At 38.7% G+C, this 27111-nt stretch overlaps 1 protein-coding gene across 1 annotated transcript in view; it reads right to left on the bottom strand.

Annotated features, from left to right (window-relative positions):
• The window catches only part of DMD (dystrophin), a 1318095-nt gene that overhangs the window by 1012299 nt on the left and 278685 nt on the right, over positions 1–27111 (bottom strand). The window lies entirely within an intron of this gene.

The raw sequence follows: 27111 nt of genomic DNA on the forward strand, positions 1-27111 counted from the left end.
GTGATAGAATGCATGTATACTTATTGAAAGGTTAGATGAATCTTCTCTTTAAAGATATATTAATAAAATAAATACTGATAAAATAAATATTAAAATTCTCATATTTTGTAATGAGAGTGAAACAAACATGATACTGACAAAAAGAATCTGGAGCTGTCACAAAGAATGCAATCCTCTTGACTGGTAGCCATGACTTGGTAATACTAAGACCTTGTGTATTTGATTAAAAAAACATCAAGATGGAAAGATCTCTTCAGATTAGAGGTCAGAAACATCAGTCTCTGATTTTTCTGCAGTTGTCAAAAGTGATACAAGATAATTAACTAAGTTAGAAAAATGTCTGACAGGTGGTACTTTGCTTTTGAAGCAATTCATTAGGGCAGACTTGTCATTTTTGACATTCCCACATAAATCCTGGTGCTCGGCACCCTCTCTGAATCATTCTAACTCGCTCCCTCAAATATGAAAATATTTTGAAGATGAACTTACATAGTCATCTAATACAACAGTCTCGAATTCCATTTGGCAAATATTTAACAAAACCAAAAATAAACCAACCAACCAAACCTCAAACCATCCAACAAAAAACAACCAACCAACAAAAAAACCAAAATCAAAATCACAGTTTCCAAACTTTTAACATATAACAAGAATCTGCAAAGTGAGAATACCCACAAGAAATGGAGAAGCTGCTATAAGCAAGGAACAAAAAGTAAACATTGCCAGGATGAAAGGTAGATTTGGGAAGGGCACAACTGCCATTTACATACCCTCTCCACCTTTTATCAGCTCCAGCAGGTTGTCTGTTCTTACTATGGTTCTAACAATATATCACAAAAATTTTCAATAGTGAGTAGAAATTATTTTCTCCATAATATGTGGCATAAATACATGGCATATAATTCTGACATATTATACTCTATCTCAGACTTCAAATAAGTCCTATAAAAACCTTGAAGATCATCAACCAAACCAACTATGTCCTTCAACTAAGCATCCTGTATTAAAATAGCGAAATAGTCAAATGTGAAAAGCCACCAACACAATGAAAAGGGGCAAGGTACATAGTGTCATAGTACCACAATATCGCTAAGGTTGGAAGAGACCTCGAGGATCATTGAGTCCAACCTGTCATCACAGACCTCGTGACTAGACCATGGCACCAAGTGCCACGTCCAATCTCCTCTTGAATGCCTCCAGGGTCAATGACTCAACCACCTCCCTGGGCAGCCCATTCCAATGACTAATGACTCCCTCAGAGAAGAACTTCCTCCTCACCTCGAGTCTAAACTTCCCCTGGTGCAGCTTGAGACTGTGTCCTCTTGCTCTGGTGCTGGTTGCCTGGGAGAAGAGACCAACCCCTTCCTGGCTACAACCACCTTTCAGGTAGTTGTAGAGGGCAATGAGGTCACCCCTGAGCCTCCTCTTCTCCAGGCTAAACAATGCCAGCTCCCTCAGCCTCTCCTCATAGGCCTTGTGCTCAAGGCCTCTCCCCAGCCTTGTTGCCCTTCTCTGGACTCGTTCAAGTGTCTCAATGTCCTTCTTAAACTGAGGGGCCCAGAACTGGACACAATACTCAAGGTGCGGCCTAACCAGTGTGGCGTACAGGGGCACAATGACTTCCCTGCTCCTGCTGGCCACACTATTCCTAATGCAGGCCAGTAATTTGTTTGCACCTCTCAACCAGGTGTGTTCAAAGAAAAACAGCTTTTGTTTTTCAGATTTTTGTCTGTTAGTTTTAGACTGAAGGGAAAGATCGAACACCGAAATGCAGCATAAAACCCCCAAGAAAATGCATTCATGAAAATATTGAAGACACCTCACTTATAGTGAATGTGGTCTTTTAAGACTACAGGGGTCCAGCTGAGGAAATTCATTAAAACCATAAGCAGCACTAAACTGTCCTAAATAATTGATTGTCTCAAATGCCAGTCCTGTCCTATCTTGCAATTAGGCATATTGAAATTCTTTACAGGATTATGGACTGGTTAGTTGGAAAGGCCAAGTTTTAGAAGTTTGTACATGCTTAATAGGTTTTTTTACGCACTCAGGTTTATTTCTTAGGGTCAAGTATGGATCAAGACAGCCTCCTAGACTACTTAGCAGGATACATACTCAAAAATTTATTCATGCAGCTGCAAGCATGCATGTGGGAAATAAGATCATGACATCAGCTCCATATGAAGTTTGAAATAATATCGATTATAGATTGGAAACTTCCTTTGATTTTCAATATTCACATCCATTTCTGGGCAAAAAATCTCTGATTTATACACAAAAGTCTTACTGTCTTACTTGATGGCGTGACAAGTGATTAGTCTTGATTTACCTGGGGATTTTCAAGGGAGTACAATGTCAAAGATTCAGAGGCCCTTAACTTAGTGGATAATGCATGTTCAGGTTTTATTAAAAAATAAATAAATAAATAAATAAAATAAAATCCCTGGCCATGATTTCCAAACCTTTTTTCCTACAAATAGATCTGTTTGGCAATAAATTACTGCCAGACAAGTCAGGAAAGTCAAAGCTCTTAATTGCTTTGCATAAATGCATTTTTGCTAAGAGAATTTGCTTCCATCATGTAGTGGCCTCTTCTGGAACCAACATCCACATCAGCCATCATTCTGTGCGAGAGAAACTTCACAGTATCACAGCATCACCAAGGTTGTAAGAGACCTCAAAGATCATTGAATACAACCTGTCACCACAGACCTCGTGACTAGACCATGGCACCAAGTGCCACGTCCAATCTCCTCTTGAACACCTCCAGGGACGGTGACTCAACCACCTCCCTGGGCAGCCCATTCCAATGACTAATGACTCCCTCAGAGAAGAACTTTCTCCTCACCTCAAGCCTAAACTTCCCCTGGCACAGCTTGAGACTGTCCCCCCTTGTTCTGGTGCTGGGTGCCTGGGAGAAGAGACCAACCCCTTCCTGGCTACAATCACCTTTCAGGTAGTTGTAGAGAGCAATGAGGTCTCCCCTGAGCCTCCTCTTCTCCAGGCTAAACAATGCCAGCTCCCTCAGCCTCTCCTCATAGGGCTTGTGTTCAAGGCCTCTCCCCAGCCTTGTTGCCCTTCTCTGGACACGTGTCTTGATGTCCTTCTTAAACTGAGGGGTCCAGAACTGGACACAGTACTCAAGGTATCTGCATGCAGCAACAACAGGTTTGGGATTTAAAGGCTGTTAAATGTTTACCTTTAAAATTGTCAATCATCTTATAGTGACAATATTTCTTTTAAATTTATTTTTAATTCTGACTAGCACTGTCAGCTGCAAATATATTGACAAGAAGAACTCTGCAGAAACGCAGATTACTTCATTTCACTGTGAAAAATACCACTGATCAAGATATACACAGCTAATGTCACTTTGGCTTCCACTTCAAAAGAAAATGGAAATGATGACATCTTCGGGAGTTCTGCCTTGGTTCCCATGATTGCTTCAAATCCCCTACTTAAAATATGAATGTGTACAAAGCTAGTTTCTTTTCATCAGCTTTTTAGTAATGAAAACATTGACTTTCACCAGATCACAAAACACCTTTACATGGAAAAACAGGTCAAAAGGTGTGTTTGGTTTTTTTTTTATCAGGGGACTAGAACAAATTGCATAGGCTGTGCCAACAGCTGAATAAATAAACTTATCCTTTGGAAAAATCCCGTGTTTTGTAAACAGTATACACATGGTATGTAAAACAAAGCACATAAAAAATGTTTGCTTCTCTTTCTTTACACTGACTGTTGGTTTCCATGACAAATGAAAGACTGCAGCAGCAAAGGTAACACATTTGTGTAGCTTTTAAGCTATGATGGTTGGACACCTCCATAATGAGTTTCATTACAGTCATCCATACAAAGCATAAGCAGCAGCATCTGAAACCTTGCTCTTTCTTTTTTTATCTTTGGAATTAGACTTTGGATTTAACTCTCTTTGGAGAGTACAAATTACTCCTGCTAACAAGCAGAGTATTTTCAAAAAGAAAAGATCATGGCAGATGGTAGGAAGCTGCAATTTCTTTTGTTGGATTCAAACATTTGGAATTTTATTCCACAATTCCATGTTTGCATGGTTGTATTATTTCAGTTTTAATTTACTGTATAGTTTTTTTCCCAAAGGTTAACTTTACAGAGGTCTTACCCAGAAAGCTTTTCACAGTAAGTGCTGGACGTATTTTAGGGATCTCCACCCTACCTTGACTGTAATTTAAAGGTTGTTTAAAATAGTAAGACAGGGAATCAATTCAATGGTTCAAAATGGTAATGTGCCTTATTTTCAAGTCTAATATCCTTGGTCTTAAGAATTTCCACTAAGAACAAGAAAGAAGAGGGTGAGTAAAGCGAACCAAGTCAAGCAAAATAACCCCAAATCATTTCAAGCTGGACAACCCTACTATATCTTAAATCTAACTCAGTTGAGATGTTGCAGACTGCCAAATACAGGTATGTCAGCACATAAGTGAATGATTGCTCTGATTGCCCTTGCACAGCAAAATACATCGTGGGCAGCTGCACACACAGCAATTTCATGGGAGGTAGCGACAGCTTCTTCCAAGATGGATTATCCTTATAACATCTTGATTCCCTCACTACACGGTCTGCAAGTCAGGTCAGTTTCCCAGCAGATCTGGTGCAGGTGTCAAGTCTCTTTAGAGACAGCATGGCAGATAACTGCTGTCTACCCAGTCTGTCTGTGGTTGCTCTTACAGACCTCAAGAGAAGCCCCACATCACTTATCTGTTCAACAGGCTTGCATCAGTTTGAGAATAAGAAGTATTATTCAGATTAAGAGTTGTGCTGTGGCCTTCCAGGCACAACAGGGATGTTCTATGGACATATAAGAGGAGGATGTCTCTCACCAGCAATGAAAAAAGAAGCTTGCATAAATGGCACAATAGAAATAAGACTCACTGTAGAAGATATCACATCCAGCTGGGCAACAACTCATTTCAAAATGTGGGTAATATGGGAGTCTGCCCTGCCCGAAACAACAAACCTACTCAAATAACCACTTCCCTACCTATTTCACAGAAAACTATGTCTCTAGCTAACAACCACTGGCTGCCAAAAAAAAATGAAGTATGATTAAACAGGTCAGTTTCCTGAAAATCCCTGGTGTTCTCACACTAAACAGCTGCCATTCACAACTGCTGGCTAAAAATAATAACAAATATCCAATTTGAACAGAAAATGGAATGTAAAGTAAAAAGAACAGCAGATTCAGTTTATGGTTAAAACTACTCCCCCACTCCAAAAGACACTGTAATGCAATCGATGGAGTTTTGGCACACACTAAATACATTTTTAGATAATGTGAGTGAAATACACTACAGTAAATTAGATGAATAAGTACCATTCTGCATGGCTGGCACAGAAGCAGTCATTGCATTTAGGAGAAGGGCTGAGAAGCCTTTGCATCAATGACAGCAGCCCACAAAGCCTCTTTTGGAGCTCCTGTGGGGATATCTCAGTTCTTCCCCTGCATCCCTGTAAGCTTGAAATTTCCACCACAAAGGACTGAAATTTTCCTATCAAACGGTTATACATATTTTTAAACATAACTAAAATAAATCTTTCCTTAATCCTGTTCCATGGAAATTATTGGGTCAAATCCAATACGTAGTATTGCATAAAACAACTTGTATCATGCCTTTCAGTGATGTACAGTAGAAAGTGCAAGGATATTTTAAGCAAAAATGGTCTTGGTAGTTCCCTACAAACCCTTCATTTCCTCTAGCAGAACAAACAAATTGCAGCCCAGAGCTAGTGCAGTCCAAAGTAAGCACATGTTCATATTTGCTTTAAAATATTCATGTTTCAAATTAAATTCTGCATTTCACATGGCTTTGCCTCACTCCCATCAGTTCCAATTACTGATTTATTTTTGGTACCAACAATTTATATTAATACAGCACTCTCAATCACAAATTCTTCAAAGCAATCTTATAAAGAGATTTCTCACCCACCACTACAATGCAGACCCCATTGGGAGTGAACTTCATTCTGGGCCAATAATGTTATAATTTGACAGAGAGATGAGAAACTTGGGTAAAATCTTATGGGGATAATTTAAATAGACAGTACAGTTATCACAGAAAGATTTTTTTTGCCAGGTGATTGAGGTTAACAGCCCTAACTCCTGCCAAAAAGCCATAGAACATTTAATGGCAGGAAATCATTTCACTTATATCCGAGCAATTTCATACTATAAATGATGCAATCAAATTTAGCATAGGATATTCAGCATGCATCTAACATTTAAAAGTTATGAACTGCCAACCTTATATAGTATAAACATTTGGATGTGCATGCACATTCCCTGACTTTACATCTGCTGCCATTTGAAAAATAAATCCATAAAGCCCATGTAAACTGTTCAGAGTTATTAAGAATAAAAGAGGACAGTTATTTTCAATGATACAAATGCTAGAATTTGCTTGTAGCACCTCATAGAAAAGACTCAGCTGTCAAGACATTAACCTACATCTAATTAACATGAAATGTAGGTAAAATGTACTGAGGAAAGTAGTGTCACACTATTTTTCATTTATAATTGAAGACAGCAAATCAGGGTGGTAGCGGGGAGGGGAACGGTTGGGGGAAGAGAAGGGGAAGAGACTTACACGCAGGTACACATATTTAAGCACGATGTTTCTATGTTACCATGTCATACTAGTATCATTAATTCCTCCTCCCATTTTAACTCTCAGTCTCCCAAATCATGCAAAAACTCAACATACACTCTCACCTCCAGAGAAAAATATGGCACTAGCAAAGGGATTGCAAATTACATTGGTCACAGTATCACCAAGGTTGGAAGAGACCTCAAAGATCATTGAGTCCAACCTGTCACCACAGACCTGAGTTCAGCAGGTCCCGAACTAATTCCTCATGGATTTCTGGGGCATTACACTTCTCCCTGACCCCATCACCCACCTCAGAAGGCCACTCTTCCTGAACTCCTCCTGCCTCGCTGTTAAAAATTGAGGCAAGGAAGGTCCTTATATCTGTAGTTAGATGCATCTTCAGAAGTTTAATCAAATAACAAATCAAAATGCAAATACCCGCATAGTCCATGACAACAAAATCCCCAATGATCTGAACTCAGCAAAGCTGTCACATCCATGCAATATACTTAAACAAATGGTGATAGGACATTGCACACAAAATTCCTGGAATCACACACACTTAATATATTAAGTAAATATTAAAAAGCATACAAACTACTACTTAAGCTAACTTAGGACAGGTGAGGTGGCTATGTGGGGCTGACAAGATAGGAACTAACTTTTATTTCCATGATACAGTTAGTACTGAGTATATGTGAAGCAAAAGCTGTCAAATCCAGCACTCACTGAAAACCAGATAAATCCAACAGACTTAAACCCTGTCACACTGTCTGACTCCTTTACAGGCAATTATAAAACCTAAACTTCCAAACATAAAGGAAATATTTATTCATAAGTAACTCATTCTGTCAGTTCATGCCATCATGAAGTAATGTCATAATTTCTTCTAACAGAGACCATAAACACTGCTAATAGATTGGTGTTTAATTTAAAGTCGATTTTCCGGTGCTTGCATGATTTTCCTAGCCTAAGGAGGTGACATACAGCCAGGCAGTGCACAAATCTCACTCTTCTGACTGGTTTCCCAGACAAACTAACTAGTAACAAGATACTATGAAAACAAGCTCAAGCTTCCACTATTTCTTCCTGTGTAAAGATTCTTTTTTTTCTGTCATGTATCATTTCCTCCTTTTGTTGTTGTTTTTTTTGTTTGTTTGCTACCTATGGGTCAGAGTTGCCAACCACCTTCTTATTTCAATGAACTGGCAGAATCCACTGCTCTTCCCACCCCCCGTGCTACAGAGCTCTACCACCACCTGTCAGAACGAGCACAAAATGCATCAGATAACAATACAAGTGCCTTTTCCAGACACACTTGACAGCTGCTGATGTCCACTGTCTTTACACAGTGTTGTTCTGATTTGTTATTTTACATCAGTAGTCTTCTTCTGTTAATTGAGGTTAAAACTATTGACATATATCAGCTGCACTGAAGCATGGTTTAATATTAAGACATGAAAATGTTAAGATGTGTCAAATGTATAGTGGATAATAAGTTACATGTTCATGTTTTCTCTGCAGGAAAGGAAGTTCTGTGCTTTGTTGATCACTGTCTCCTTTGCCAGAACACTTTCTAGCCACTCTAGTCACCAAGTCTTTGCTTCCCACCTCAGATCTTACAAGTCTCTTTTTCACTGAAACGGCTGTTGCTCCACTCATCCCAAAAACTGTTGCTGAGGGAGCTGTGGATAGAAACTCTGATTTTCTGTTTAGAGGAAACATTCCAGCAGTGGCAGCCACTAGAGAGAAGCAGAAAAAGCCTGATTCCTGTAGCCCCAAACTGAAGCCTGCTTAGGAAAGTCACAAAAAGTTGTATTGAAATTCACATTAAAAATTGAAGTCACTTTGAAGAGGGGTGGGCAGCTCATGGCTCAAAACTAGGACAATCATGAGATTACTCTGCCCGAGTCTTTACCAGGCCAGGTCATGCTGGATGGTGGCACAGGCTTCCGCTGTGTTATCCCCCCCTTCCAGCTTTGTGCCATCAACAAACCTGAGGGTACACTCTAGCCCTTCATCCAGGTCATTGATGAATATATTGAACATGACTGGACCCAGTGCTTACCTGTGGGGAATACTACTTGTTACAGACCTTCAACCAGACTCCATGCCACTGACCACAACTCTCTGAGCTCTTTCTTTCATCCAGTTTTCAACCCATCCCACTGTCCATTCATCTAACTCTCATTTCCTAAGCTTGCCTGTGTGGATACCATGGGAGACAGCGTTGAAAGCCTTGCTGAAGTTAAAATAGTCCATGCCAACTCTCCTCCTCTCACCTATTCAGTGAGTCATGCTCTCATAGTCAGAAGTGATTTCCATTTGGCAAATCCATGTTGACTACTTCTGATAACCTTTTCATCCACATGCTTTGAGATGACACCCAGAAACAGTTGTTCCATCTTCTTTCCAAGGACAGAGGTAAGGCTGACTGGCTGGTAGTTTCCTGAGTCTTCCTCTTGCCCTTTTTGAAGGGTGGAATTATGCTGTCTTTCTTCCAGTCCTCAGGCATCTTGCCTGTTCTGCAGGACCTTTCAAAGATGATGGAGAGTGGCCCAGAAATTACTTCTGCCAGCTTTTTTTTTTTAGAAGGTGGGTTTCCCCCACATCAGAAACTTTAACTCTTTTCAAGAGACTCAACATTCAACTTGATAAAGGCCTGCAGATACTAATTTAATTCACTCAAGACGATTTAGAGCTTAAAGCCAGATGGGACCACTTGATCATTTAATACAGCTTGTGCACAGATCATTAAGTTTCACCTATCTATCCATAAAATGAGCCAAATAATTCATCTTTGGCTAAAAGATAACATCCAGAAAAGTATTACTGTTTATTTGAAACCACTGAAAAGTAAAAATTTAAAACATCCCTTCTTCATTTGTTGTACTGGTTAACTATCTTTGTTGTTAAATAATAATTATAATAATGACAAAAGTTTTTCCAGATCTGATGTTTCAAAGCCATTTCCATCCTTCCTTATATACATATCTTGGCCTTGAGGCCACCTGAGGGGAGAACTCACACACAGAATCACCGAATCACCAAGATTGGAAGAGACCTCAAAGAGCATCAAGTCCAACCTGTCACCACAAACCTCATGACTAAACCACGGCACCAAGTACCATGTCCAATCCCCTCTTGAACACCCCCAGGGATGGTCACTCCACCAGTTCCCTGGGCAGCACATTCCAATGGCTAACCAATCTCTCAGTGAAGAACTTTCTCCTCACCTCGACCCTAAAGTTTCCCTGGTGCAGCTTGAGGCTCTGTCCTCTTGCTTTGATGCTGGTCGCCTGGGAGAAAAGACCAACCCCCTTCTGGCTACAACCTCCCTTCAGGCAGTTGTAGAGAGCAATAAGGTCTCTCCTGAGCCTCCTCTTCTCCAGGCTAAACAACCCCAGCTCCCTCAGCCTCTCCTCATAGGGCTTGTGATCCAAACCTCTCCCCAGCCTTGTCGCCCTTCTATGGACACGTTCAAGTGTCTCAATGTCCTTCTTAAACTGAGGGGCCCAGAACTCAGTTATTATTGAGAAGTGATAGCCCCTCAGTGCTGTGTGAACTATCCAGGCCTCATCCTATGCTGAAATAAAAGCAACCAGGGACCTTATCCTTTGTTTATTTTTAATTCCTTTTCTTTTTTTTTGACACTTGCCTTCTGTAACATCCCTTGGAAACCTGACAGGCAGTGTGTGCTCCGTGCCAGTCTCCCCAGTGACCTGGATGAGGTGTCCTGGCAGATCAGATGGTGGGTGAATTCCCTCATCCTTGTTATTCACAGCAGCAGTCATCTCCCAGCCTCTTCTGACAATTTTCCCGTCTGTACACACGGGGATTACGCTTTCAACCAACACGACTGCACTGACAGCTTGTGTTTAATTGCTGATTCACTGTGATCCCTGTCTAAAGCCAATTAGAATTTTAGGTCCACAGTTTTGCTGTTTGCATGTCAGGACACGATGATATATTCACTCACAGAAATGCTCTGGGGCTAGATGGTTTTGACACCGTTGTTATTAAGTTAATTCTGTCCTTGGGGATAGGGCCTTCAGGATCACACTTTGAGTGTTTCTAAGCAGGCACCTGAACCTCAGCAATCCCTGTCCTTCAAGCAATCTTTAAGCTTTGGAGAACAAAACTTGCCTGTCATTTACTCTGGCCAAAGTAATTTTGCTAAGAAATTATGGTCTGGATTGGCTGGACCAGGTGAAGGCACCAGACTGTGGTTCAGATAAGGAAAAGCTGAGAAGTGAAGCCGGGTGAGCTCCTAGTGAGTCCACACAAGTAAAGCCCCCTCCCAGTTTTCAAATACATCTCTGGCAATTGTTAGCTCTGTAGTAATAAGCAATAAACAAAACAAAAATCATAAAATCAGAGAATGCCAGGGGTTGGCAAATTATAACATAAATGTATTACATTCTGACCATCCCTGCACACAAATTCTTATCTGAGTCCTCTTTGGGGGTTTTCCCAATCTGAGTTTATTAATTATTGGCTTTTATTATGATATTTATCTTACATTCTATACTATAAAGAAAAGAACCTCTATTTACATTAAAGTATGCACTCTAATGTGATTGAAATACTTGAAAAAAATAATTTCCAAGCACGTATTCAGAAACATTACTACTTACTTAAATAAGAATAACATCACAGTTCCAACTGATATGTTTGCTAAACAGTGTACCATTATACAATATGCATAGTGAACTATTTCTGCTTTTAGGAAATGTAAAGTAATTTCTACTTTGACTGTAGCTGCACTCACTGTGACTAGCAATAATACATGTTGTAGTATCAGTGCCTGTTACATTATTTTAGAAATGCAATTCAGACTCATAAACTAGAGGCACAGAGGCTTATAAGCAATGCTAAATTCTTCTAGATGCATGCTCTCAATTACTCAGTATTTGGGGGTGGGTGGAGAAGTCAAAAGCAAATGTGTATCCAAATAAAACAATCTGCCTATGCTACCTGACTATTTAAGGTCACCTTTAAATCTAATCAGCTTCTAGGACATCTTATTACTTATCTGTGTTCTACATTCATGAGTATTTCTTTTTTTAATTAGCAGCTCTGGCATAAACTGATCTGTATTCATTCCAGATGAAATAGCAACCCGTGGGTACACACAGGAATATCTTTATGCCTCACCACATGGCTTATTTAAATTTTGTTCAAAACTGAGCATTAAACTGAACCAATGAGTCACTTCCCCAACCTTTATAAGGGTTTTCTTGTGTGAAGAAGAAAGACTAGCTCCACATCTCAAGATTATAATATTATAGAAATAGTAAAACCATATTAGAATAATTTTCCAAAAGAGACCTGTGGGAAACCATTAGACATCTAATACGCCACTAGATCAAAACATTTATTATTGACCACAAAAAAGGCTACTGAAAATTGTACGTATGCCAATAAAAAGGAATGAGGCCTTTCCAAAATTTAGATGGTTAGATATGAGGAAAATAAATGGAAAGAGGTGATCTGGGTAATGATTTCTGGGAAATTAATTTTGACACCAAGAAAGTAATTTGACTTTTGTGCACTAAGTAATGAAACAATAAATCTTTAGCTATATTAACATGTTGGAATAGACTAGATGATAAAAGTGCTTTGTCACTGGATTATGAGATAGGTTAATAGGACATTTGTGAAGCTGTTCTGCTCTAATACCTAACTGACAACTAAGATGGCCATGAGTTGTCACATCTTGCCAAGACATGAAGTTGCAAGGGTGAAAGCAATAAACTACTACCAAGACTTTGCTTTTAGAATTTCAAAGAAATGTCACCTCTTGTTTTCTGCTAAGATAATTTGTGACTTCACATGTGTTTTACAGCTAAAATGAGCATCCAAAAGAGCTATACTTTCACAGAATCATTCAGGTTGGAAAAGACCCTCAGAATCACTAAGTCCAACTAATAACCCTGCTTGACAAGGTTCACCCCTAAACCATATCCCCAAGCACCGCATTCAAATGACCTTTAAACACATCCAGGGTTGGTGACTTAACCACCTCCCTGGGCAGCACATTCCAATTCCTTTCAGCCTATCACACGAGTAACAATATACAAAGCTAAACATATTGTAGGACTTAAGGACAACTTTAAAAAGGTATTGTAAAACTTTTTTCTTAGTATGATCTGTATGCTCACTGCCATACAAAAATTACATTCCTTCAGGTGTCACTGGGTTTCTATTAAAATAATAACAAGTGAAAACAATCTCTCTGATAAGATACTTCCAAGTGTACCAAGTATGGTTTCATGACACATCACTACACAATCAATAGCCAAGTATCACTGAAAATTTGTACCCTACAGGACAGGTTCAGATGAAGCAGTCATGATCCACCAGAATCAGTGGTAGAAATTTTGAAGTGTACAAGTATCTGTGTTTACAAATTTTCAGCTTGGTGTTCTGGGTATGACTATTTGGTGCATTTCCTGACACTATGATGCCCTCCATACCCTGCTTTTATATCAGTCACATGTTTCCAGTTACTGATGATCCAAAAACACTGTAGTCAGCTGTGAATGCATACAGTGTAGAGCTGGCAGTCTAATATTTCCATATATACATATATGCTTGTCTGATAGAAGCATAACCATAATCTCTCTAGACAGATGTAGAATCATAAAATACTTTGGGTGAGAAAGGACTTTTAAAGGTCATCTACTGATATATCACGCTGCACTAGATGATCAATAACACAACAGGTGATCTTTGACAAGGAATACCATGAGAGTTTCACGTCAACAAAACAATTCTAATAAAAATGTTCTAAGTATAAGAGACTCTAAGCTTGCCATATAGTTTCAGGCTCAAAAATATTCTTCTAGCCTCCAACCCTCCTGTATTTTGTCACTACTGGAAATATAATACCATGCCTAACACCAATATTATTTTTTTCCAGATGTTTTTCTAATACAGGATTTCCAGATTTTCTAAGTTACTATGTAAATACAGCCACAGATGTGTCAGAAGAAACAGTCATGACCTCTACTTTTTCCAAATGTCCTTTCAGCACTGATGGACAAGTAGTCCTTTTATAACTGGGCTATTGCTATCAGCAGTTTGGTCACATTTAGAGAGCCTGTGGAAAACCATTCATTCCTGCCGCTATTCAACTTTCTATTAATCAGTCTTTCTTATTCTCTGGGTTTTTTTTTTTCCAAAACAGTCTGTTTCAGACTGAGAATACGGTAGACTTGCTGCACAACCACCAAAGTAAGAACTGTTACAACAACAAAATGTCTGCTAACAGGGCAGTCCCAGCCCGCATTACGGTTATCCACGCCTTATGGAAAGTTGCTGTGTAAGTAAGGGTGGAGAAGGAAGTCTTCCTCCATCTTTCACAACAACGGTCCATGAACCCTACAAAACATGAGATAACTGCTCCAATATCCTCCATAGAAGATCATGGTGTACAGCTGGTCAGATTAGCCCATGCAATAGCTGCCAAGCTGGGGACAATATTACTTCCATCATCTCCCTGAAGTCCATCTGGTGCAGAGCAGCTTATGCCACACAATGCTGGTGCTATTTCTACAGGCTAAGCTTGAGAAAAGAGAAAGCAAAGTTGCGAGACTCACTTTTATCAACCAAGATGAAAATAAATTTAAACGATTTCTCCTTTCCTGCATAAGCCTCTTCCATTTTAATTTTCATTAACATTAAAAAAAAAAGCAACCCACAAACACCCAAGAACCAAACAACAAACTGTTTCTGGTATTAACAGAACATAGAATGACCACGTTTTCCAGTTAAGAATCTACCCTCTGAATATAAATAATGTTCAAAAGCCTCACATATAAGCACTTTCCATTAGAAACATTAATCACACTTTACTAGATCTGCTATATCATTAATTTAATTTTTAGCATTATTGAGCTGAGCCAAATTTTTTGAAAGCCTTTAAATAAACCAAGATCTTAAGTCTCTCTGAAAAGCAAACACCAACTTAAATCCAATTAGCTTTAGTAAGCACCTCCTTCTAAATTACTTTTGCAGTTGGAACTGAAGTGTTTCTGATTTATTTATTTTTTTAAAGGCAGAATCATTCTTTCGTAGTCTCTAGATTCATCCTAATTTGCTTATTTGAAGCTATATGAAAATAACAGCTCAAGCTGATTGAAAGCAAACAAAAAAAAAATGGCCATGGAATATGGTTGGAGCAAAGAGGGGACCAGTGTCTTCTCTTTGGTGTCAAGTGACAGGACTAGAGGAAACATCTACAAGCTGAGCCAGGGAAGGTTTAGGCTGGATGTTAGGAAATATTTATTCACTGACAGGGTTTTTAAACATTGCAATGGTCTGCCCAGGGCAGTGGTGAAGTGTTCAAGCGGTGTGTGGACCTGGTGCTTAGTCACATGGTTTAGTGTTGACCCTTTAGTACTGGGTTGAGGGTTGGACTGGATGATCTTTGAGGTCTCTTTGAAACAGATACACTCTGTGGTTCCTTTCTTTTTCATCTCAGTCATTTCTGTGACTTCCATAATTATTTAAAACAACTATAAGTTTTCAGTTTCTAAAAATACCTCTCTCTCGTGCCTGCTCCCTGTTGTAAATGAGCCTGCACACCTGGTTCCTCAAAACAGGTCATTCAGATGTTCTACCAGAACCATCGTCTGTTCCCTTATTCAGAGAAAATCACAGCCAAAAGAAAAGCTCTGTGGGTAAGATCTTTGCACATATTTGTGTATCAGTAACCTACTTTTCTCTGGACAGCTGCCAACATAAGCAGCAGACAATAATTCTTACCTGTCAAGCACTGTGCACCAGAGTGTTTCTTCTCAATTAACAAAGGCAATTAAGAATCATGAATATTAAAGGCAACATTAAAACCTATATCTGCTAATTGATGCTATATCAACTGGCAAAGGTAGGAAAATTAGCAACAAACAATTTACAATCTGTGTCTAAATGCTTCACAGCTTTAACTCCTTATGGTCAAGCTGAGAAGCTTGACTGCTCATGCATCAAGTTCTTTCTATTATCCAGGTACCACTTGTGGAACCTAACTGATAAAGAGTAGATATATCTTACCTATTGTCCCCATATTGCATCTTTGAATACTATTTCACAAAATACTTGAGGAACCACTAGAGTAGGAGCATTTCCAAACAAAAGCACTAAGGGTAACAGTATAGAGAAGACTAAGAGGTGATAGGGGAAAAAAAATTCCAACTTGTATATGCAACTGAAAAAAAGAAAGCAGCACACACAAATTAATATCAGGAAAAAGAATCACATTTCCTATGCTGTCTAATTTGTAAAAGCCTTTTTTCCTTCCCAAATTAGGACAAAAAGTGGGCTGTAATTTTATATCAATTAGGGGTATTTTATATATATTTTTTTTCCTTTTTCAAATTGAAGATGTTTTAGCTACATTATGGAAATATTTACTAAGATGATTCTAAACCCCAAAGATAGAAATACATAGACATGGACATTTCAAAACCACAGTGTTTTGAAAATAACAAACCCACAATGCCTTAACAGGTGAAGCGGAAAATTTTCCATAACAAAATAACAATTTGAGCAAAAGAATCAATGAGTTCACATTTCCCTAAAATGCAGCAGAAAATTTGCTAAGCTGTTTAAATAGATATTTCTTCAAAGACTAAAAGGGCTACTTGACATGGTAAAGCTTCTAATAAAACGCAGATGAGTGCAACTCTAGAATGAGAATGCATTTGCATGTAAATCCATCAAATTCAATAGCTAAGCCATACCAATTTGAGAAGTTGAAATAAAATGGCTTGCAATTAATGGAATTATAAATCTTTTAAAATTGCAACTGAACTTTTAGTAAAAGAAATAACCAGTCCAGTAAAAGATCATAACTTTTCATTGCTACTCTTTACAGTGCTCACATAATAGAAAGAAAAAAATAAAACTATTAAAAAAAGAAAAAGAGAGAGAGAGGTTAGTGAAAGGGTGAAATAAAAGTATGTGCTCTTTCTTGCTACTGATATGGAAATGTTGCTTAAAGCATACCAAGAGCCTGATGCAAAAAAGAGCAGGATGTTTTTATTGAGTTTCTCATAACACTTTTGAACAAGAGTACACACTCCAAAACACCCAAAATTCTTACAAGAAGATTTAACTGAAGACTAATCTTGCCATCTTGCATCAGCTTGGCTAATGATGGAGCGAAGAAAACCCTTGGATGGGAATCACAATAGTTGTACATACAATTGCATAGTTTAACATAAGCATCATCCACTCAATATTACCCACTGGCTCATTCTAGGAATTTCAAACTCTTGCTCTAGAATTCAAGAGAGTTTCTGATCCTGGACCTCTGGGCTCTTCCTGACTAACAGCACAAATATACTGGTGAGGTTCTGCATGGCTCTAATCTTTCCTTCTCCCGATACTTCCATCAGGACTGTCAAATTCAACATTGTGCACAGTGTGGCATCCTTACAAATGTGGATCACCACACTTTTGGATCACATCTTGGAGCATGCACAGGATATAATTCTAGGCAAAAAGGACAATATAACTGACTCTGCAACCACTATGTTGCAGTTATGCATCCAGAATTTCCTGCAGCCTCCTTATCTGCCCATATTGGTTGCTTCTTTCAGGAGAATTTAACCAGTTGCTGAAGCTCAGCCTGCAGGGACCAGGTATGGCAGTTCACCAATGCTATTCCAGAAGAAGGAATTTGGCTTCAACCCTCACAGAACAGGCAAGAATAGACCTCTCCTACTACTGCAAGAGAAATGATACACCCCAGTGTTTGCCCTTCCATTTCAGTTGCACAAAAAAAAAAAACCCAACCCCCAAAAAACCTACAAAACAAAACCCTTCCAAAAAGCCACATTCAAAACAACTAAACAAGAATCTCTCCCTTATCCCAAGATGGCCTTTTCATTTTAATGCTATGTCTCATTTTATTCTGTTGCTCTGGTGTGAATTACCACCACCACTCCCACACTGAGAAGGATCTAGGTATGATAAATATACCTGACTGTGGGAATTTGGAAGAATCTGGGGATTCCCATACCTGAGTCATATGTAATGGAGATATACAAAAGACTAAGCACATTGCATATAGACAGGTTATGCCTCAAACACCTACTACACAAAGACGAAGACGTGGGAAAAGAACTCAGGCTGAACAATCACTCCACAGTCAAGCAGGCATCAACAATTTTACTCCCAATTTAGCTTTGTGACAAGAAGCTGGGCTTCACAGGACCAGGCACAATAGGTCCACTTCCAAAAAAAGGCCAAATTAGGAGTCAGGCTGATACTCAGGTCTTTTTCCATGCATTATACATGAAAAATTTAGTTAAAACAATAATTTGAGGACTGTCATCAGTGAAACAACAGATGGTATCCTGATAACCTAAGCACTAGGATTCTCAGGTGACATGAGAAACCAACGGCTTCTCAGGTAACGTGGCTGGGATGTGACCCACCACACAATCTAAGTGAAAATTGACTCCTGGATCAATCACGTAAAAATCACACACAAGCACAACTTAATACAGATCAGCAGAAGCCTACCAGACAACGACTCCTTCAGGTTATCAAGGGAAACTTAAAAAGCATTAAAAAATATGGGCACTCATTACTTTGAGAAAATTGTGGCACAAGAACCATAACATTACATTGACACCTGCCCCAGTCCAAATATTTACTGTTTCTTAAGGCGTTTCCTTTCTCTTTCATAAAGCATCAAGCAGAATAACTGAATCCACAAAAAGAGAGATCTACCAAATTTGAAAATCATTTATGAAAAATCCACAGCCACTTGAAATGTAGAAAGACTCTGTGCACATCATCATACACATTCATAAACCCGTGTGGCTTCTCACTTCATGGCCACGAGGGGCAGCTTTTAAAACACGTGCAATAAATTCTCTTGAAAAGTTGAATCCAAGTGGAAGAAAATGAACTGCATATCCACATAACTAAAAAAATGAGCATCTGAAGCTATCACTACCAATCTGGGGCAACAACCTTGCGTGCATAATGAAGCTTGAGATGTTGATAAAGGTCATATGGCCAGACTATAATGAAGATTCATCTACTTTAGTCAAATCTTCTCTGGCTTTACCTTTAATGGCATCCCATTATTCCCACTGGCAGAGGTAGTCATGTTTGTACACAACCTAATTAATGAGGAACTCTACCAAGACTTTTAGTGCAGAAACAATCATGCATGTTGACAGTTACTAATAGCAGGAGGGAATTCTCATTCATGAGGGATGAGGGCTATTCATAGCATTTAACTGTAGGCTAGTTGCTTCATGGGGAGAAATGATAATTAAACTGTTTTACTGATCAGAAGAAAAGGTAAGACTTATTGAAATGTTGTGCTCCATAGGTAATTAAAAGTTTTTATCTATTCAGGCTTTTTTTTTTTTCCTTCCCAAAACTTTCTAATGGATTTATACTTTTCCTTGTTCACTTGCCTCCTCCTTGTCCTTTTTGTCCCCTTCTTTCTTTCTCTTTTTTTTTTTTTTTCTTTTTGACTTGCAAAGTGAAAACTAGAAAGAAAAAAAATCTATCCTAAATCATGACTGTAAATGTGTCATACAAGTTTCTACATGCACAAAAATAAACACGGTGAGAAACAATTCTTTTTAAAAAATGAAGGGCAAGACAACCCTAGAAATAAAAATCTAAAATCTCATTAAAAATTATGATGACTAACTTATAATGAGTGTTGTCTCCACCTGATCACCTCATGGATGGGAGATATCTCAGAATGAATCACAGCATTGACAGATATAACTGAAGACCTGACAGTGACATGCTTTTCTGCATCAGCATTTAGAGGCTGAACAGGAAAGCTACAGCATCTCAAATAGTATGAAATGACTGTCAGTGATGGCAACTGATCCAAAACCTCAGCAGCAGCATCTGTTGAGTCTAAAGGGAGATGAACAGCCACTGAGTGCCTGTTTTAAGGCTGCTCTCCAGGCTTCAGGGAATGTGTTTTCTCCTGGTGGTATTTTGTTGCCTACACACAGACAGCTGGTGCTCTGTAACAACCAATGACACCTCTGTCGGGTTCGCAGATAGGACACAAAACACAAGAGTCTTTTCTCCTGCAACAGCAGCTGGAGTAAGGCAGGATGTCTCAAGTACTTAAAACAATGCTAAGTACCTAGGTGTGCCAACTGATTCTGGTACAAGATCTCCACTGAGGACAGAGGAAGAGAAAATGCATACATCTGGGTGTTTTAATCTGAAGTTGAATTTCCCTAATGTAAGTCATAAACTCTTAACACCACCCATTTCGGCCTCTGCTCTGGTGCTTGCTAAGAGATACAGACACTACCAGGAAATTTATTCTGTAACTATTAAACATGCTCTTAGTGCCTGCAAGTCTCAGAAGCAAACCATATTCATTTGAGAAAGCCATTATTTTAAAAAGAAAACATACAAACACATTTTTCAGAAATATGTGATGCCCTTCGATTGGTTTAAAAGTTACAATTAGAGGAAGGAGTTAAAGTTATATGCAATATTGAGGTTGATAGCCCCAAATTAGTGTACTGTCAAAAAGATAAACATATTTTAGTAACAGTAAAAGGAAAGAAACAATAATTAAGGTCAGATACATCTTAAGTGCAATTATAAATTATTCTAGTGCACTACTACACAAAAGAAAGCGACATGACTATTGACAAATTACACTTTTCATGCTCTTTATAAGTTGTTATGCAATAATTATGATGGCTGAGATACTATCTCCTGAAATTATTTTAATAGGTGATTATTAATTTAAGAATTCCATTTAGTAAAAAAATAAGTTATCAGCATTCAAATTTAGAGATTCTTTTCAAGCTTTTGAAGTGAATTGCTACTATGTTACTTTGTTCTCACAGCTTATAGAACAATCAGATATGCAAGGAAGAAGCCTTCTTCGATAGCAGCAGATCTGAATTGTCTTAACTCTTTTTTAGTCCTTTTAAATAAGGTCCTGGCAAGGATGTCTGAGGAAACTCACAATCTGATGATAGCCTCTGTGAGTTATGATTGCCCCTGCAATTAGCCATAAAGACAGACTGCTTCCTTCTTATAAAGAGTTGCTTCATGCAACACAACAAATTAGTTCACTGCACAGGTCTAGCCAGGCATATAGAAGAAAATAAAGAGTAATAAACAGGAAAGGAAACAAGCTAATGCACTATAGCAAACACTAGTAATGATAGGACATAAATTACTATTTTTGTTCTTCAACAGAGGTTGGAATACCTATTAATTAAGTCACTACCAAAATTCTGTCAATTAGAGAGATATTTCTGTTTCTCAAGGAGGATTTAATTTTATTTAATATAAAACCAGAATCTAGTACTTATGGTTTACTTGTGGCATATGGAAACTGAAAGGTAGAATTCCTAATATCAAGACTGCTTTCCGGGTATCCAGGAAAGAAAAATATTATCCCTTTAGCATGTGGTGCATCATAAAGCCATTATAGTGCAATTAGGTTGACTAAAGACCAGCTGCTAAGAAATTAAAAGATTAAGATTTTGGCAACAGGTATCTTTCCAAGCATTTCTTTCAAAAAATGCTTACATTTAGCTCTGTATAGGACACTGTTCTAGGTTAAGTTTTAAAGGTTCAGCATAATACAGATCAATGATGTCTGCTGTTGCAACAGAAAGATTTACTACACACTGTCACACACTCAGTCCTCTGTTATTTACACTCTAATGAAATTCGAGTTTACTACTTCTTCACAGTGGCCATGGCAGGCAATCAGAGAATCTAAAATAAAGTTTATAATTATTTATCCTCTCTTCCACAATTCTGGAATATTTTGCTTCAAAATTTGTCTATAGAATTGAATGCCACAGACTTTGTTAAAAACAAACAAGCAAGCAAACACACAGAGAAAAGAATAAACAGAGTCAGAAAAACTCCACCCCTCCACCCCAACTAGTAAGCATAACAGCATCATAAGAAGATTTAGACAGAGCTACTTGATTTTCAGAACCCTTTTCTTATCACAATTTTCTTTGCTCAGTCCAGGTATAGATCCAGTTCCTAAACAGACATTTCTTGCTCTGAGAATCTGCATTCCTTAGCAAACCAACAAAACCAACAAAATCTCCAACTAATATTTTAAGAAAGTACTACTTGATATTAAAGTTTTAACATGAACACTACAGCAAGAACTGCAGAACAGCTGAGGCAGGAATGGACCTCCAAATCTTCTTGTCCATGTTCCAAAGCCAGATATGGGTCAGCAACAGCAGATGGTTCAGGGCTGCATTCAATTGGGTTTTGCCCAGCTCTAAAGATGTAGATCCTACGATGGCTCCATACAATCCATTCCTGTGACCAACCATTGAGAACAAGTTTTCTTTATACCTGACCTGAATTTTCCTTCTTATAACTCCATCCCTTGATTCTTGTTCTATCACTATACACCTCTAAGAAGTGTCTCTCTCTGTCCTCTACATACCTCCATCCAGGTAGTTGTAAACAATTCCTCCCACTCAGTACCCGTCTGAAACATGGTTAAACTCATCTCCTTTCTGCTAAGTGCTCCAGCCTCCAATCATCCTGGCAGCCCTGCTCTGCTCTTGCTTCAGTACATCTGTGTCTATAAGGAATCCCAATAGCAGAGACCACACTCCATGTCGGTCTCAGGAGAGCTTGCTTGAGAGGAGCCATCACATTCTGAGGGGGTGCTGCTGATCCATGTTCACAGCACAGTTTTTCCATGCTACAAAACCTGCATAAATTGAATTCAATTTTCCTCTTAAATCTGTCAATAAATTCTTTTTTTCTTAATTTCCAAAGAATGGTGGGAAAGAAACCTCTTATAACCAAAAAAAGTTTTAACCATTTTTTAAAAATACTCCTGCTGCTTCTATAAAATACATCAGATATCTTGACAACTCTTACCACAAATCACCAGAACATCTACTGTGTAAGGTGAGATGGGATTTGTCAATCTCAATCCTTCACAAGTATTTTAAGAATCCAAACGATGACAATAGGGGGGTTATGCCAAATAGTGTTTCTCTCCCTTATTCCTCCTGCTATAAGGCAACAAAGTGACTCAATTGTATAAATCCAGATGAAACAGAAAAGAAGTTAGAAATATAGACATCTATTTTCTGACCCAAAAGATCTTGCTCAGAATTTCCCAAAATTAAATTCAAGTTGGGGGCAGGAGTTGATCTGTTAGAGGGTAGAAGGGCTTTGCAGAGGTATCCCTGCCCATGGCAGGGGGGTTGGAACTAAATGATCCTTGTGGTCCCTTCCAACCCTGACTGATACTATGATACTATGATACCTTGGCAGGCTGGACAGATGGGCAGAATCCAAGGGCATGAGATTTAACACATCCAAGTGCCGGGTTCTGCACATTGGCCACAACAACCCCATGCAGTGCTACAGGCTGGGGTCAGATTGGCTGGAGAGCGGCCAGGCGGAGAGGGACCTGGGGGTGCTGGTTGATGATATGCTGAACATGAGCCTGCAGTGTGCCCAGGTGGCCAAGAAGGCCAATGGCATCCTGGTCTGTATCAGGAACAGTGTGGCCAGCAGGAGCAGGGAGGTCATTCTGCCCCTGTACACTGCACTGGTTAGGCCACGCCTCGAGTACTGTGTCCAGTTCTGGGCCCCCCAGTTTAGGAAAGATGGTGACTTGCTGGAACGTGTCCAGAGAAGGGCAACAAAGCTGATAAGGTGTTTGGAACCCAAGCCCTATGAGAAGAGGCTGAGGGAGCTGGGGTTGCTTAGCCTGGAGAAGAGGAGGCTCAGGGGAGACCTTATTGCTCTCTACAACTACCTGAAGGGAGGTTGTAGACAGGTGGGGGGCTGGTCTCTTATCCCAGACAACCAGCACCAGAACAAGAGGACACAGTTTGAAGCTGCACCAGGGGAGGTTCAGACTGGATGTTAGGAAGAAATTCTTCACTGAGAGAGTGATTGCTCATTGGAATGGGCTGCCTGGGGAAGTGTTGGAGTCACCATCATTGGAGGTGTTTAGGAGGAGACTTGACAGAGTGCTTGGTGCCATGGTTTAGTTGTTTAGATGGTGTTGGATGATAGGTTGGATGCGATGATCTTGAAGGTCTCTTCCAACCTGGTTTATTCTGTTCTATCCTATTCTATTCTACTCTATTCTATTCTAAAATAATATCACACCAGTACAAAATGTTACAAAGTTTTACCTGCTGCACTTCCTAAATAGTTAAGAATTTAAAGATTGGTATTCCAAGTACAGTACTGTTGCCCTCCTGCAAACATATCTCATGCCTTGATTATATCTTTGGAGAACACTGTTCCTTGGATGCCCTTTCATCACAGACTTTTGTTGACACATCTACTGCTAAGTTCAATGCAGCAGGCTAACGAGGTTTGAATTAGTTATGCAGCAAAGCTGTCTGAGGCTGTGAAATAATAACATATGACTCTAGTAAATTGGGGGATTCACTGCTCAAAAAAAAAAAAAAAAAAAATCAGCCCTCTAGGCAAAGAAAAAGCCACAAAAACATACAGTAACTTGATATGTCTACAAAGTCTTCAGTTCTCTCCGAGAGAGGAGCAAGTTGACTCCAAAGATTCTCAAAAGTACAACCAAGATTTACTTTCCCCTTTTCAAAGGTGAAAGATATAGTAATTAATTTTCTTGTCATTTCTAACACAAAAATCTAATTTTGTTGTTGAGAAGTCCCAGCATCAGAAGAGCAGTGAGTTTTGTGACCAGTGGTGGAAAAGCTGTGAGGATTCAAATGACTCCAGGGGATTTCCGAGCCATGGTCATCCCTCCAGTTCAATTGTGCCAAGTAGCAATGGCTTGTCTCATAGCACAGACCAGGGGGAATTTGGTGCAGGTGGCTGTACATTTTTGGTACAGCAAGGAAGAGCATCCTCAGACACCACTACCCAGGCTGTGCAAGCCCTTGTTGGGGAATGGGCCAGGAAAGAAGATAGGGGGAGACACAGGAAAGCACAGGACCAGCCAACATGACAAACTAATTTACAACATTTCAGATCAGCTGCCTGAGCTGAAGAAATGTCAGTAGAGATCACAGTCAGATTAGTGGCACTATGCAAAGAATATTTTAACAAGGAAATAATCAGATTAATATTTTTGCCTTAAGATTTGGACCTAGAAGAGCCAAGGAATATGCCATATGTAGTGCATAAGTAAATAGTAAAATCAGGGTATCTGAACTATCCAGGATATCAACTATCATTTAGAGGGACAAGAATTCTAGCTATGGGTGTGCTGCAAGTCACTAGTGGCCAGGGCTGAGGGGATGCATTTTGCCTCCAGTGCCAAGAGTGCCTACAGGGGACACTTCATTAGTCATACCAACAAACAAATTCACACTCCCTTTCCTATGCATGTGCATGTGTCTTCAGTCTTTTCCTGATCATAATTAATTCCACCAATTCTTGTAATTTCTAAATGTTTCAGGAGATTCTTAGATTAAACAAACAAACAAACAAACAAAAATGCCACAACATAATAAAATAATCTTGACAGACATGAACTTTAATCTCTTCATTGTCATTTTGTTCCAGTCGGGAAGTATGTATAATCAAAATGAACAAAATTAGCTGATATTACAAATTTAGAGCTTAACCTAGAAACCTGACTCTAAACTTAGCATCCTGTGACCTAACTCTACCTTCTCAGAACAAAGCCCTGAATGAGCAAAGCAGCTTTACGCTTGTGCTCTCAAAATCAACAGGTTTTGCCAAACCAATAAAAAACCAATCCAAACCAAATAACACCATCCTTCCCCCCCCAAAGAAAAGCAACAAAAAAAGTGAGAGTAAATATGGGGTTTTTCTTGTTGTTGTGTGTATTTTTTTGATTTTGATGAAAAATATTATACTCATACACTCTGTCTGGAGGAGTTCTTCCACTGATCATGGTCCTTAGCAAAGAAGAAAAAAAACCAGAAACTTCAAAATCATGGCATTGCTGTATCATAATTATCTAAATTCCTCATCTATAAAGCAGAAGCATGTCATTATTTAAGGGCACACATGGCAAAGATTAGCAAAAATTAATAAGTACACTGGGGAAAAAAAAAACATAATTAAAAATAATCTCATCAAACAAAAAAAAAAATCTTACATGCTTGAATTGATCAGCAGAAGATTCACAACCAGCTTGCCTTGTTACTGCCCCAGAAAGTCATATTCATTTACATATTATAATGAAATTTTCATCACCCATCCTGTCCTTATCAGTTGATCTGAACCAGGATTTTGAGACAGCTGTTCTTTTTTAAACTCTGTGTTGTATTATTCATTATGTTTTTGCTTCCTACTAGCACTTTGGGGGCTTGGTGTCTACCGATCTAGACAACACAAAACAAGCAGAAAGAATATCCTCTGCCTGGAGCGTTTATATTTTAAATACTGTACAAACAGAACTTATGCCCTTATTCACTACAATGATATAAAACTGGCACGATGGCAACTTGCCTGAATACAATTATCTCTGTCAAGAAAAAAAAAAAAAAGTTAGAAACAATATTAGTTTGGTTTTGAAATTTCTTGCCTGTTCTTTTCTTTATATAACATGAAAGTAGCTGAAGTAATTTTTCTCCAGTTATTTATTTTGGCAATTTTGTTGTGCATTTTGCTTCAAGAAACTTGTTTACTCCCCCTGGTCTTAGAACTATCTCTGAGGCTTGCAGGCAATTATATCCCCCTGATTTTTCTTTGGCTGTTTAAGTTTTATCTGCAAGAAATTAAATATTGCAGAAAGTTTATTTATTTATTTCCCTTAACTGAAAATCCATCCTGAACCCAATCTATTATCAACATTAATCTCTATTTTGTTAAACAGGTCCATGGAGTACACTGCCTTAAAAAACAGAAGTGGATTTCCTAAATATGTTTCTGTACACACACAAAAAATTGTTTTGAGAGAAAAAAAAAATGGACTGAAGAGTATCTTTGACTGTCTCTGTAACTTTTAGAAGATAAAGTGATAGCTTGACCTTTTTATTATAACCGTTAAGATGATACTTCAGTAGCAACACCCTAGCCTTTCGCCCAAGCTTATCATTGACTCTGCTTGTATTTATGACCTGGCGATCTGGGCTGATGCTTTTGTACTTGCAATATAATCTTTGCTTTAAAATTCAGGTTCATGGAATGGGCATCTTATTCTGATGGATGAAGATTAGACTTCAATCTGAAGCCAAATGGATCTTGGAACGTTTACAGCAAATTCCTTTCTGTTTTGGTGGGAGTAGTTATTTCTGCAGAGAGTATCAAAAAGGATACTCTTTATCTGCCACAAAATGAGTGGCTGCTGAACACATCAAGTACCTGACAAAACACAGAGCTGAATTGTGAACAAAGTTGAACTGTTCATTTAAGAATTACATATTTATGATAATTTAAACAGTGAATGTGTTTTTTTCACAAAAATTAAGGTAATAATTTTCATATAGTCTTCATTTCATTTGAAGTACATTAAACTGACAAAAATCTTTCTTTCTTTTTT

The sequence above is a fragment of the Melanerpes formicivorus genome, unplaced genomic scaffold (genome assembly GCF_026170545.1).
Source record: "Melanerpes formicivorus ecotype bairdi unplaced genomic scaffold, bMelFor1.0.p_v2 SCAF_30, whole genome shotgun sequence".
Taxonomy (NCBI): Eukaryota; Metazoa; Chordata; class Aves; order Piciformes; family Picidae; genus Melanerpes; species Melanerpes formicivorus.